Source organism: Ailuropoda melanoleuca, chromosome 9 (assembly GCF_002007445.2).
Source record: "Ailuropoda melanoleuca isolate Jingjing chromosome 9, ASM200744v2, whole genome shotgun sequence".
Lineage (NCBI taxonomy): Eukaryota > Metazoa > Chordata > Mammalia > Carnivora > Ursidae > Ailuropoda > Ailuropoda melanoleuca.
This window is the reverse complement of record NC_048226.1, coordinates 744,403-755,572: the sequence shown is the minus strand read 5'-3', so window position 1 is coordinate 755,572 and position 11,170 is coordinate 744,403. Positions and strand designations below refer to the sequence as shown.

The 11,170-nt window shown below is 56.0% G+C and overlaps 1 long non-coding RNA gene across 1 annotated transcript; it reads right to left on the bottom strand.

Moving 5' to 3' along the window:
• Positions 1-2,321: 2,321 nt before the first annotated feature.
• Positions 2,322-7,253, bottom strand: LOC117803719. The gene is made up of 3 exons (XR_004627697.1): positions 6,996-7,253; positions 3,151-3,244; positions 2,322-2,856 (listed from the first exon to the last, which is right to left on the bottom strand). It is a non-coding gene; the product is annotated as an uncharacterized LOC117803719 (long non-coding RNA).
• Positions 7,254-11,170: the final 3,917 nt, after the last annotated feature.

Sequence of the window (11,170 nt, the reverse complement as noted above, 5' to 3'; positions counted from 1 at the left end):
ATCCAACCCTGTTATCACGGTCTCTGTGCTCTTGGCAGTTAATTACCGCCATTAACTTCCACTATCACCCAGGCCATTGGATTTCTTCTTTTATGTCTGTTGGCCCTGGTCCAAGCTGCAGTGTAGAGAAGGGGCAGCTGACCAGTTCCAAGGTGCGTCCCAGCCGAGACACCTGCCGGCCCAGCTCGGTGCTGGAGACAACAGCCCAAGGCCAGGCCCTGGGACAGCGTGGTGAGTGCCAATCCTCCAGCAGCCATGCCAGGAAAAGCCGGCTGTCAGCCACTTCAAACTCTTGGTGCCCTGGCGTGTGGCCGAGCTCTGGACGGGGTTGGGGACCTTGCTCTGGTCTCCACTGCTGACGACTCTGTGTTCCACCCCTCGCACCTGCCACGTTAGGGAGCGCCAGGCCTGCCTCGGGATTCGGTACCTGCTCCCGCCAGCTCTGGGGGAGGGGACAGGGAGGACATTCGCACACACTTTCCACCTGCACAGAGGGCTGACCTTGAGACCAGCCATGCTGCGTCAGCGCACAAGCCCGAGGAACCCCCAGGCTCCGTGTGCCTGTGGGGCTCAGCACGCCAGGGGAAATGCAGCCTCCACGCCCCCCACCTCCCTGCCGACCTCCTAGTGCGGCTGGATGAGCTGGTGCTGGCAGGGGCAGAGGGCATTCCTGGGGCCGGAGTCCCCAGGTCGGAAGAACTGAACACGGTGCAGGAAGGGACAACCGCTGTTCGGCCTCAGGCTGGCCTGGAGTGGAGGGAAAACCCCAGCACCAAAGACAGTGCCGGGCCAGCGGCCACTGTGTCCTCAACCACCCCATGGGGCCCTGGGGGCTCTGGTCAGGGTGGGGTGGGTGAGGGGAGGGGCATGCAGGGCCACCGCAGCCACAGCCAGGAGGCTAAGGAGGGAAAGTGGGGAGCATCTCAGGACAGAGAGGACGCCTGCTCCCCCAGCATGGTGTCAGGGGACACAGAGACCCCTCTGCCTGACTCCAGAAGGGATTGCTGGGACATCCGGCTGGCAGAGGGACTGGGGGTGCCTGGGGTGCCAGGGCCGGCTGTAATCCCAGAGACGCTAGGAAGAACAATGCACCCAAACCAAAATGCAGAATCCAAAAGCCGAACCCCAGGTCCGTGAGCAGATCCAGGTGGGGCCTGGGGCTCCAGGCTCTGAGGTCAGTGCGGCTGCAGGAATGACTCAGTCGGGGGCAGCCCGATGGGGTCCAGTGGTCTGTTGTGCCGGTTGGCTCAGAAATGCGGCCTCCTCTAGGAGCTGGGAGACAGGAAGTGGGCTGCCCCATTGCCTTCTCTCCCGGACACGATGGCCCTGCTTCACGAGGACAGAAGGGTTGGCAGGGACAGGCCCGACAGAAACACCTCCGAGCCCCGTGGACGTGTGTGCACCCTGCACGGAGCCTGTCAGCTCAGCTCTGGGGCCCAAAGAGGAGAAGGAACCCAGGTCACCCAGCCGGTAAGCAGCAGTTAGCGCCAGATGCCAGACACCTGCGATGCCGCGGGACAGAGGACACCTCTCTCACACCCTCACGCTCACCCTGACCGCCTCGCACACGGCCTTCCCCATCACACTGCTCGTGCCTTGTCTTCTGAGCGTTACGATTAACAGTCATCCCTTGGGGCACCCTACACGCTCGATCTCACGGAATGGAGTCCTCTTTCAATTCTGAGAAGTATTCGGAATCCCTTTTTTACGGATCAGGAATCCCAGGCTCAGATAGGTAAGGTAACCTACTCAAGGCCACACAGCTAATTGACGGCAGAGCCGGGATTCGAACCCTTTGCTGAGACACCGCCCCTCCCACCCCCAGAGCAAGTCAGCATCTGGGGTTGGAGGGAGGCAGCCCAGGGTCCGTGCTGGAGATGGAGGGCATCTTCCCCCGTAGAGGCTGTGTATACAGCAAGTACTTAGGGCTTTGTGACGCCTGCATGCAGCCAGGCCTTCGCCAGGAGACAGGCCTGCAGAGAGCCTCACTGTTTTCCACTCCCAGGGGGAGGGAAAGAAAGGCCCCCTTTGCAGAACGGGAACAGGCATGAGCTAGCTGATGAGCCCCAGGGCCCCGGGGCAGAGGCTGCGCTCCCTCGTTTGTGACCTGAGAAGAGGAAGGGGAAACATTCATTCCCAGGGAGTGGAAGATCGGCCCCATCCAAACAGTCCAAGAAACAGGACGAAAGTGAGCCTCTTCCTGAAACGTGTTCGCAGCATCGGTCTTCTTAAATTTTGAAAACGTATATCCAGTCCCAAAGCAATCCGTCTCGTTCATATTTTAAATTTTTATAACATAAAATACAGAGGACTCACTCAATGCAAAATTAAACATGTCTGCTAATCCCGCCACTTGATTTGGTCTACGAAGCATGTGCCTCGGGACACCCCAGCTGCCCCAGGAAGACCGTGTCTTCCCTGCAGACCTTCACCTGTGTTCAAATAAACACATGTTGACATGGATGCCAGATTAATAAAGTCTGAGCACCCCAAGTGTGTCCTTCATGTTAGAATAGCAACAGGAAGCATGTTAAATTAGAAACAAATCGTAAAGTTTAAAAATAGGAATATAGAGAAAGAGCCCCCTGTCCGCAGGTGGCCTTGTCCGCAGAGCCCCATCCCGCCTGCGCCCTGGGGCCGCGGGGAGCGGCTGTGACTCAGTCTGACTGCTGACCCATTTGGGCGGGCAAAGGCAAGCAGGAAATGTCAGGAGCGCATCAGGGGGACGCGGCTTATCGACGTGGCATCAGCACCTGCCTCTGGGGAGCTCGGAGAAGTGCTCACGCGTCGCCAGCTCTGACCACGTCTCACAGACTGGGCAGCCCCGCCCACAGCCAGCCGGGTCTCCACGGGATCCTGCAGGTGCAACAGGACGTGGTGCGCGCGCTGAATGGTCGTGGTCCATGCCGTCACCGCACACCAGCGTGACACCAGGCACCGCTCAGCGGCGTCCCACTCAACCCCCACAACACCCCTGTAAGGTATCTATCCCTGACCCCCTCAGAGACCCAGAACGGAGGCTGGGAGGGGTGAAGGCACCCGCCCGACATCATCTCAACAGGGAAAAAGTCCACATTCTGCTCCCACTCCCCACGGTTAGACCGCATAGTGTGTCGACTTTTCACACCACCCTTTAAAGAAGATACTCACCTCCCCACTTGACAGATGGGAAAACTGAGGCCCAGAGAGGTCACAAATCCACATCCTCCCATTCCTTCCTCCTGAATCCCAGTGTGGGGTGGTGCTGAGGAAATTCAGAGAAGGATAGGTTGCATAACATCCCTCGTTCTCCGCCAGAAGCTGCAAACGCCCACCTTCCCCATTCACGAATCTGGGCAATGAGTGGTGGGAGTCAGGGAAGGATAGTTAAAAAAAAAAAAGTGTCTTCAGTGAGGGAATTTCACAGTATAATTATATAGTGAGGACACCGAATTAGCAGAAAGAGGGACCGTCAGCTGCAGCAGCCACACGCCACTGCCTACATCCCCGGCACAGCAGCGCGCGGGCTCCCGCGGAACTGTGCCTCTGGCCCCTGGACGCACCACTCTCCCACTCATGGAAGCGTGTTGCCGGAAGAGTCCTCAGAGGCCAGGGACCCCCACGCCCACACCTCACCGGCAGGGACACTGAGGCCCCAGAAGGGAAGTTCTGCGTTTGAAGTCACACAACTACAGATGTGTCCCCCAGGTCCAGCCCCGTGCCTCCAGACCCACCCAGCCTCTCCGAAGCCCAGAGACAGAAATAGACTGTGCTCGGGCTTCCAGAGTCCAAAACACAGGCATGCACAGCGCTTTGCATTGTTGCCATGGTTATAGATAAGAAGGGCTCTGTTAGAGCACAGCAAATTAGCTAATAACGAGAGACACACTCCCAATGTGGCACATTCCGCACGAGCAAATTGCTTTCCTAATTGTGCGGCAAGCTGGACCCCAGTGGCAGGGCAAGTGCCTGTAGTAAGTGGGGGTGGGGGGCAGGTAATTACAGTGCTGGTGAGAGCAGACACCGCGTGCTCTTCCCAGGCTGTCCCCACCCCCCAATTCCTGCCATCAGCAAACACAATGTGGCAAGTGGAAGGCTCACAACAGTTTCAGCCTTGCTTCTCCGGCCAGCAGAGGAGGGGGTGGGTTCTGTCCCGGGCCCACAGGGCAGCAGCACCTGGCCCTTCGTGGGATGGGTAGTCGGGTCTGGGTCAGTCCTGGGTGAAGCTAAAGCCGAGCCTCCCACGAGATGCTGGTGGATCGGCCACTTGGGGTATTTACTCTGTGCCCTCAAGCTCCCGCTCCTGCTGGAGCCGTTGTGTCTCCTCCCTAGACCAGCCCCTCCGCAACGGGACTTCGCAGGTCCTCCCAGCAGGAGGAGAGCGTCTCCCCTCAAACGCGTTGCTGGGCCATGAGTGCTGAAGTCCATTGCCTCTGGCCCACGAGACCCGCATCTCCTGCCAGCATGGGCGAAACAGTAACAGGCTAACTCCCTTTGAGTTGGGTAAATTCATATCCCAGATCTAACACAAACCAGGCACACTCCTCAGGACCCACTGCAGCCTCTGTTCCCTCGGCCTGAAGTACTTTTCCCTTGGCAGTCCCCGTGGCTCCCGTCACGCGGAGGTCAGAAGTTGGCAGGAAGATCAGGTTGGCAGGAGAGGTCAGAAGTGGGCAGGCAGCCGCTCATGGGAGACGACCTCCAAGCACCACTCCCCTTCTAACACCCCTACCACCCTCCCCTGCTTTGTGCCTTTTTGACTGTACCTGCCCTTCACTGATTATATAGTTACTTGCTTACTTATCAATTTTCCGATCCTTGCCACCAAAAGGTAAGATTCTTGGTGTGGGAATCTTTTTCCCCCAGAAACGAAGAGCTGTAATGGTCAGCCCATCCAGATGAAATGTCAAGGCAAATTTGATAAGAATCAAGAGGAAGTGAAATAGACACAGGGGGCGGGGGGGGGGGAGCAAAGAGGGAAGAAGAAACCAAAAGGCACTGGGGCTGCTGGGTGGGGGGCATCGGGAAGGACTCCACCACCCCAGAGACCTGTTGTCACTAAGGGACAGGAACGGTCCACACCAGCTTCAGGCTCTTCGGAAGCCAGAGGGATGCACGGCGTGGGAATTATGGTCACTGCCATATCCTTGGGACATGGAATAGCGTCTGCGCGCACAAACATCGTTAGATGAATGATGAAGGAATGAAGGAATGAATGAAGAATGTCTCCTGACAGGTACTGAAGGGTCACTTCAATTTCTGCCCCATGCTATGGACTGTCTGTGCCCCCATCCCCCAAATTCATATGTCAAAGGTCCCGAAGGTGCTGGTATGTGGAGGTGTGGCCACCGGGCAGTAAGCAGGGTGGGATGAGGTCATGAGGGCGGGGACCCCATTACGGGAACAGCGCCCTTATGAGAAGAGACACGGAGCGCTTACTTCTCTGCACACAGCAGAGGGAAGGCCACGCCGAGTGCGCCACGACAGGAGCTCATCCGCAAGCCGGCAGCGGAGCCCCGCTAGAAACGGAATCAGCCAGCACTGGAGCCCGCACTGCCGGCCTCCAGCACCGTGGGACATAACCGCTCACTGTCTAAGCCAGCCAGCCTGTGGTGTTCTGTTACGGCCGCCCGCGATGACCAAGACGCCCCAAGCCCGGCGTCAGGTCACTCTGAAGAATGCTCCGGAGTAAACATGCCTTAGTGTCTGTAAGTCCGTGTATCAGCAGGAAGCGGGCGGCCTTTCTGGCGGCTGCTATCTCACCAGGAGACGGGAAATGGCCTGTCTGTGGCTGGCGGTGGCAGGTAGACAGGAGGAAGGGAAGGGGGACCATATCCTTTGGTCAAACCTCTAACACCCCAGCCACCTAAATTTCGTCTCAGAAATTCCTGGACACGCTCACACCGCAGAGCCCTGATGACAGAGGAAAGTGGGCTAGCCCTGTGGTCTAATCAGTCCCTGAGCTCCGGGGCAGTGTTCCCTACCTTGTTGCTATGGCAACAGAATGCAGCTGCAGGTGCCCCCCGCCCCGCCCCGTCCCGACACCAAGACTGCGCTCCCATTGCATCTAAACACGGCTGCTGGACTGGGGACGGAGGAAGCAAACACGGAAAGGCCCTGTGGAGCCCCAGGGGATTGCTGGTGACAGCTAGCCAACGAGGCTGCAGACTTTCCCTGCGGGACGCTGGCACCTGCGCACGAGTGGCGCCGCCCCCTTCTGGCGCTAGGGACAGCTGGGAACGCCAGAGCTACCGTGACTCCCATATGGGCAGGCACTGGGGAGTTCGGATTCAAGCAGGAAGCTTCCGCCGACTCCACCCACCACCCTGCTTCCACCAGAAACTCAGGACTAGCCCTAGACCTTAGACCGGAAGCCCATCTCCCAGACCCAGCACTTGTCTACGTGGAAATCGAGGCTGGGAGTCAGGGCTGTCCTGCTCCCCTGTCTGCTGGCCCATGGGCCACCCTTCATGACCACTCTGTCCCCAGCAACATGGCCTCTCCGGGAGCCCAAGGGTGGCCATGACGCAGCACTCCCAGACTGCCCTGCTCTCCCAGCTGAGGCCTTGGGTGGGCTCTTCTCCCCCTGCTCCCCCAGCCCCCTCCCACCCTGTGGCCCCTGTCCTGGGCTGGGTCGCTTTCTTCTCTCCATTTGGACTGCTGCCAGCTGCCTCCCCAACCAGCCCCTGCTGCCACATGTTCCTCCTGGTGGGCCAGGACATGGTTTGGGCTCAGGGTCTCAGACCTTGTTCCATGAGCAAGACTCCTCGGACTCCTGTTCCGACCCTCCCCCGGGAGGCTCACGGCCGATTCCTTAGAGCAGACTCCCAAGGGGGGGGCACCGTGGCCTGCTCCCATTGTCCTGGCTTCCCCATCTCTGCCACCACTGCCCGCACCCCGAACCCTCCCTCCGCTAGGCCAACGCAACGAGACCCACACACAAACAAATCCTTGCAGAACCAGCCATCTCCCGCGCCAGGTGTGTCCACGTGGCAGCCCTGCCCGATCCAGGCCACCTGTCACGTCGGTAGAGGCGGTCCTGGTACGTTCCGCAGTGGGACTCCTCGTGGCTGCGGGTAACAGAAACCCCGCCCGGAAGGATCGCGGGTAGAGGCGGGAGAGGCAGGGGAATCCCAGGTGTGATCCGCTCAGCGGTTCAGCGTCAGCTTGGGCCCAGGTTCTTCCTGCTCGCTCTCTGCCATCACCAGCTCGCGGGGCATCAGGCCTGTCCCGGTTGCAGAGTCGCACGCACACCTGCAAGCACACAGCGGGAGTCCTCACCTGCCACCCTTGGGAGCCGGAATTCCTGGGGCAATCTTCCCGCCACATCTCATTGGCCGGAACTTGGCCCACGCCGTCACGGGAAGGGGGCGCGGACTTACGTGATTGGCTAACATTATAAGGAGTCACGCCCCTGGGGCGGGAGCAGGCCCTGTTCACTTGCTCGGGAGCCACGCTGCGGTCTGCAAGCAAGGGAGGGGGTGTGGCTGTGCGCAGGATCCAAGCAGGTGCGGCCAGTTCCCCTCCAAGGACAGGCCGGGGCTGAGGGGGCTGGGATCGCGAGCAGAAGACGGGAACAGTGGCCGGCAGACACTGAAGACATTATGTTGAACCAAGAAATGAACACAGAAGAATAATGGCATTGGTGGTGGAAATAAAAAAGAGAAGACACATGCGGGAGAAATTCTAGCCTTAGAATCGGCGAGTTTTGGTAACTGCTTGGCTGCAGAGGATGTGGGGCCAAGGGGCGAATCGTGACTTGGAGTGTGCCAGCCAGGGCGCTTTGAGGGCGGTGAAGCCTTTGGTGTAGAGGGGGCCGGGCATGTTTCTTCTGGGTGACTGAGAAGCCGAAGCTGCGGGCACACGAGACGGGACGGTCTGCGAGGCCTTTTCCTGCGTGTTCGTCTGCTTTGTTCCTCACAGCAACCCAGCCAACCAGGCAAGCTGGGGCAGGTAATCGGATTCCCATTCCCATTGCCAGCTGTGCCTGCTGGTATCATGGGCCTCAGGTTCTCAGGGTGACAGAGCCTGACGCTGGGACAAAATCTGGGCCCCAGGGTCGGGGGAAAGTCAGGCTGATCTGGTCTGGGATCTCCTTGATTTCTGCACTCAGTCTTTGCCCAGACTGCACCTGCCTCCATCCTGTGACTTCAAAAGTTGGGATCTCTGCGTCCTCTGTGGTTTTTACCAGAGGTCTTTTTATTGGTCAGTTTCAGAGAAACCAACTTCCTTGCGCCGTATTTACCAATATTTTTGAAGCATAGTAATGGGAAATTTTTATTATTGTCTCAGAGTGGGGAAGGACTTTCTAAGTATGGCAAACCCAGCAGCTGTGAAAGAAAGAAAAAGAGAAGGAAGGGAGGGTGTGAGGGAGGGTGGGAGAGGGGAGGGGAGGGGAGGAAAGGGGACTGGAGGGAAGGAGGGAGGGAGGGAGGGAGGACAAAACTAATAAATTGGACTCTATAGAAGTAAATACTGCAAAACCACCATAAACAAAATCAAAATTCAATCTAGGAAAAATGCAGCATTTGCAATCCATATCACAAAGGGCTAGTTAGTCTAACAAAGAGCTCTACAGATCAATCTGGGGGCGAAAGACCAACAAACAGATAAGAAAGTGGGCAAAGGATATGAACAGACAGATTTTGGAGAAGAAAATGCAAATGTTTCTTGAACCTATGCAAAGGTACTCAACGTCAAATTAAATGCGCATAATAATAAACCAACTTTTACAGGATAGTTTGTCAAGAAACAAGAAGACTGATACTGTCCTGGTGAAGGTAAAAGAAACAGGGACTCTCATATTGTTGGCAGAAGAAAAAACTGTCATGAATTCTCTGGAAGAGAGGCAATACCTATCACTATTATAAAGACGCAGATACCCTTTCAGTCTAAAATGCCACTTCTAGAAATTTCTCCTGCATACATACTTGCACTTGTGCTAAATTACGAATACAAAGTCATGTTACAATATTGTTTCTAACAGCAAAAAGTTGAACGCTATCTTGAAGTCCATCAGTTGGACTGCTCCTGGTTCTCCAGTGCTGGTACATCTATCTAAAAAAAGAAAGAGCTTTGTACTGATACGGAATCTCCAAGACTTATTACGTGAAAGACAAGGTGCAAAAAGCATGTGTAGCGTAATGCCATTTGTGCCAACTAAAAGTGGATCTGGAGTGGTATTGCACATAGATTTGTAGAATTTCCCTGGAAAGATTAACAAGAAACCGGTAACAAGGTTGTCTCTGGGGTAGGAAACTGAGTAATTGGGAACAGGGAAGCAAGAGAAGACTTTTTACCATAAATTCTTTTCCAGTTTTAGCATTTACCATATGAACGTACTATCCATTAATAAATAGGCTATAAAACAAAAGTGGAATGAGAAAGTGTGCTGAAAGGATGACCACTTTAATTCACACGTGCTGGGCTAGAGTGTTGGCAGTGGACAAGCGTTCCGTGTCCATGACAAATGATTACAAACAGCAGCTTAAAACAAAACAGTCACCACAGGTCAGGAGTCGAGGCAGGACTTAGCTGGGTCCTTTGCTCAGGGTTTCATGAGACTACCATCAAGGTGTTGGGTGGGCTGCATTCTCATCTGGAGGCTTGACGGGGGAAGAATCTAATTCCAAGTTTATTCCAGATGCTGGCAGAATTCACGTCCTTGCAGCTGTGTGACTGAGAGCCCTGGCCTCGGCTGGGGGCCACTCTTAAGTTTCTAGAGGGGGGGGTGTTTTTCAAAACCAATCATGGGAAAAAGCATATAGAGTGAGGACCTAGACCTCAAGGCAAATCTGACCTCATCCCTCCCCTGGATGGACCCTTGTGTCTCCCTGGTGGTGCCCCAACTCCCCTTAGGTGATTCCAGGACCCCCATCCTCACGGGGCCCCGTGTCACCAACAGGCTCACCACCTGTCTCTGTCCGCCTCCAGCTCTACACACCAGGCAGCTTGACAACCCTTGCTGCACCTGGAAGAGACCCTTTGCACCCCCCTCCTTGAGAGATGATGGTCACCCTATGCCCTCCACTTTCCTTCACAGACTTTTATTCACCTTGTAAGCTCAATTCAGCTGTCAGCTCTTCTATGAAGCCTCTACCAGCCCCGGGGCTAGTCTCAATCCCTCTCCTGGTCTCGCTGGGCACTTGGAACAACATAACCAGCTTCCACTCACTATTGAGCACCCCTGTGGCCCCAGGTCCTGGGCCTCAGCTCTAGCTTCCATTAAAATCCATCCCAGATCATGATCCTGGGGTCCTGGGATGGAGCCCCATGTTGGACTCTGCTTCTCCCTCCCCCTCGGGCCCTCCCCCTCCACTCATGCTCTGTCTCTCACTTTCTCCCTCCAATAATAAATAAAATCTTTTTTTAAAATCCATCTTAGAAAACTGGATTATAATCCATTTAAAAAAAGAGAGAGAGAAATAGGACTTAGCGTCACTGCTTAGACCAGATGGCACAGCTGGGGACGGACCCAGGATTCAAACCCACGACTCGCCCCTTCCCACGGCTGCAGCCTCCCCCTCTAGGCCAGTGTATCTGAAATCTTCTAGACTTTGGCCCTTAGCAAGAAACACATTTTACCTTACAATCTAGTCCTTACCTACAGATACAAACATTTCGGAAAACACTATCCTTTCTACTTTCAGCACCCTCTGGTCTTTTCTATTTTATTTCATTCTCTTCAACACTGGTCACGATCCACCGAACTGATTTCATGGTCCACGAATGGTGGCAAGTCAGAGCTCTAAATACTGCTCTGGATTGACAGCTTCTGCATTCACAGGCCTCGCACAGAGCCCAGCACACGGTGGGTGCTCCGTAAACCCCAGCCTGACTTCCACGGAGTCAGGGCTCTGCCTTGGCCTCAGAAAATGACTGATTCAGGACCCTGGGGCCCCACAGTCCCAGTGGTGAATCCCATCCCCCCATGTTAAATTCGGAAGGCAGCAGGAGTGAAAAGCTGGAGTTGACCCAGCCCAGGAGATCAATGTCAGTCAGCAGGTCCAAGGCAGCGGCCAGACATGGGGCCCTCTGGCCCGAGTCAGGGTCAGGCACCTGGTATGGTGGCCTCACAGCCCTGGTGAGGGGACAGAGAGGGGCTGGCCAGGGCCGAGGGTCACTGTTAGTGTCCTGTGTCTCCCCCCAGGGCGTGGCACCTGCCAGCCGGGCAGTGACAAGCAGGTGAGTC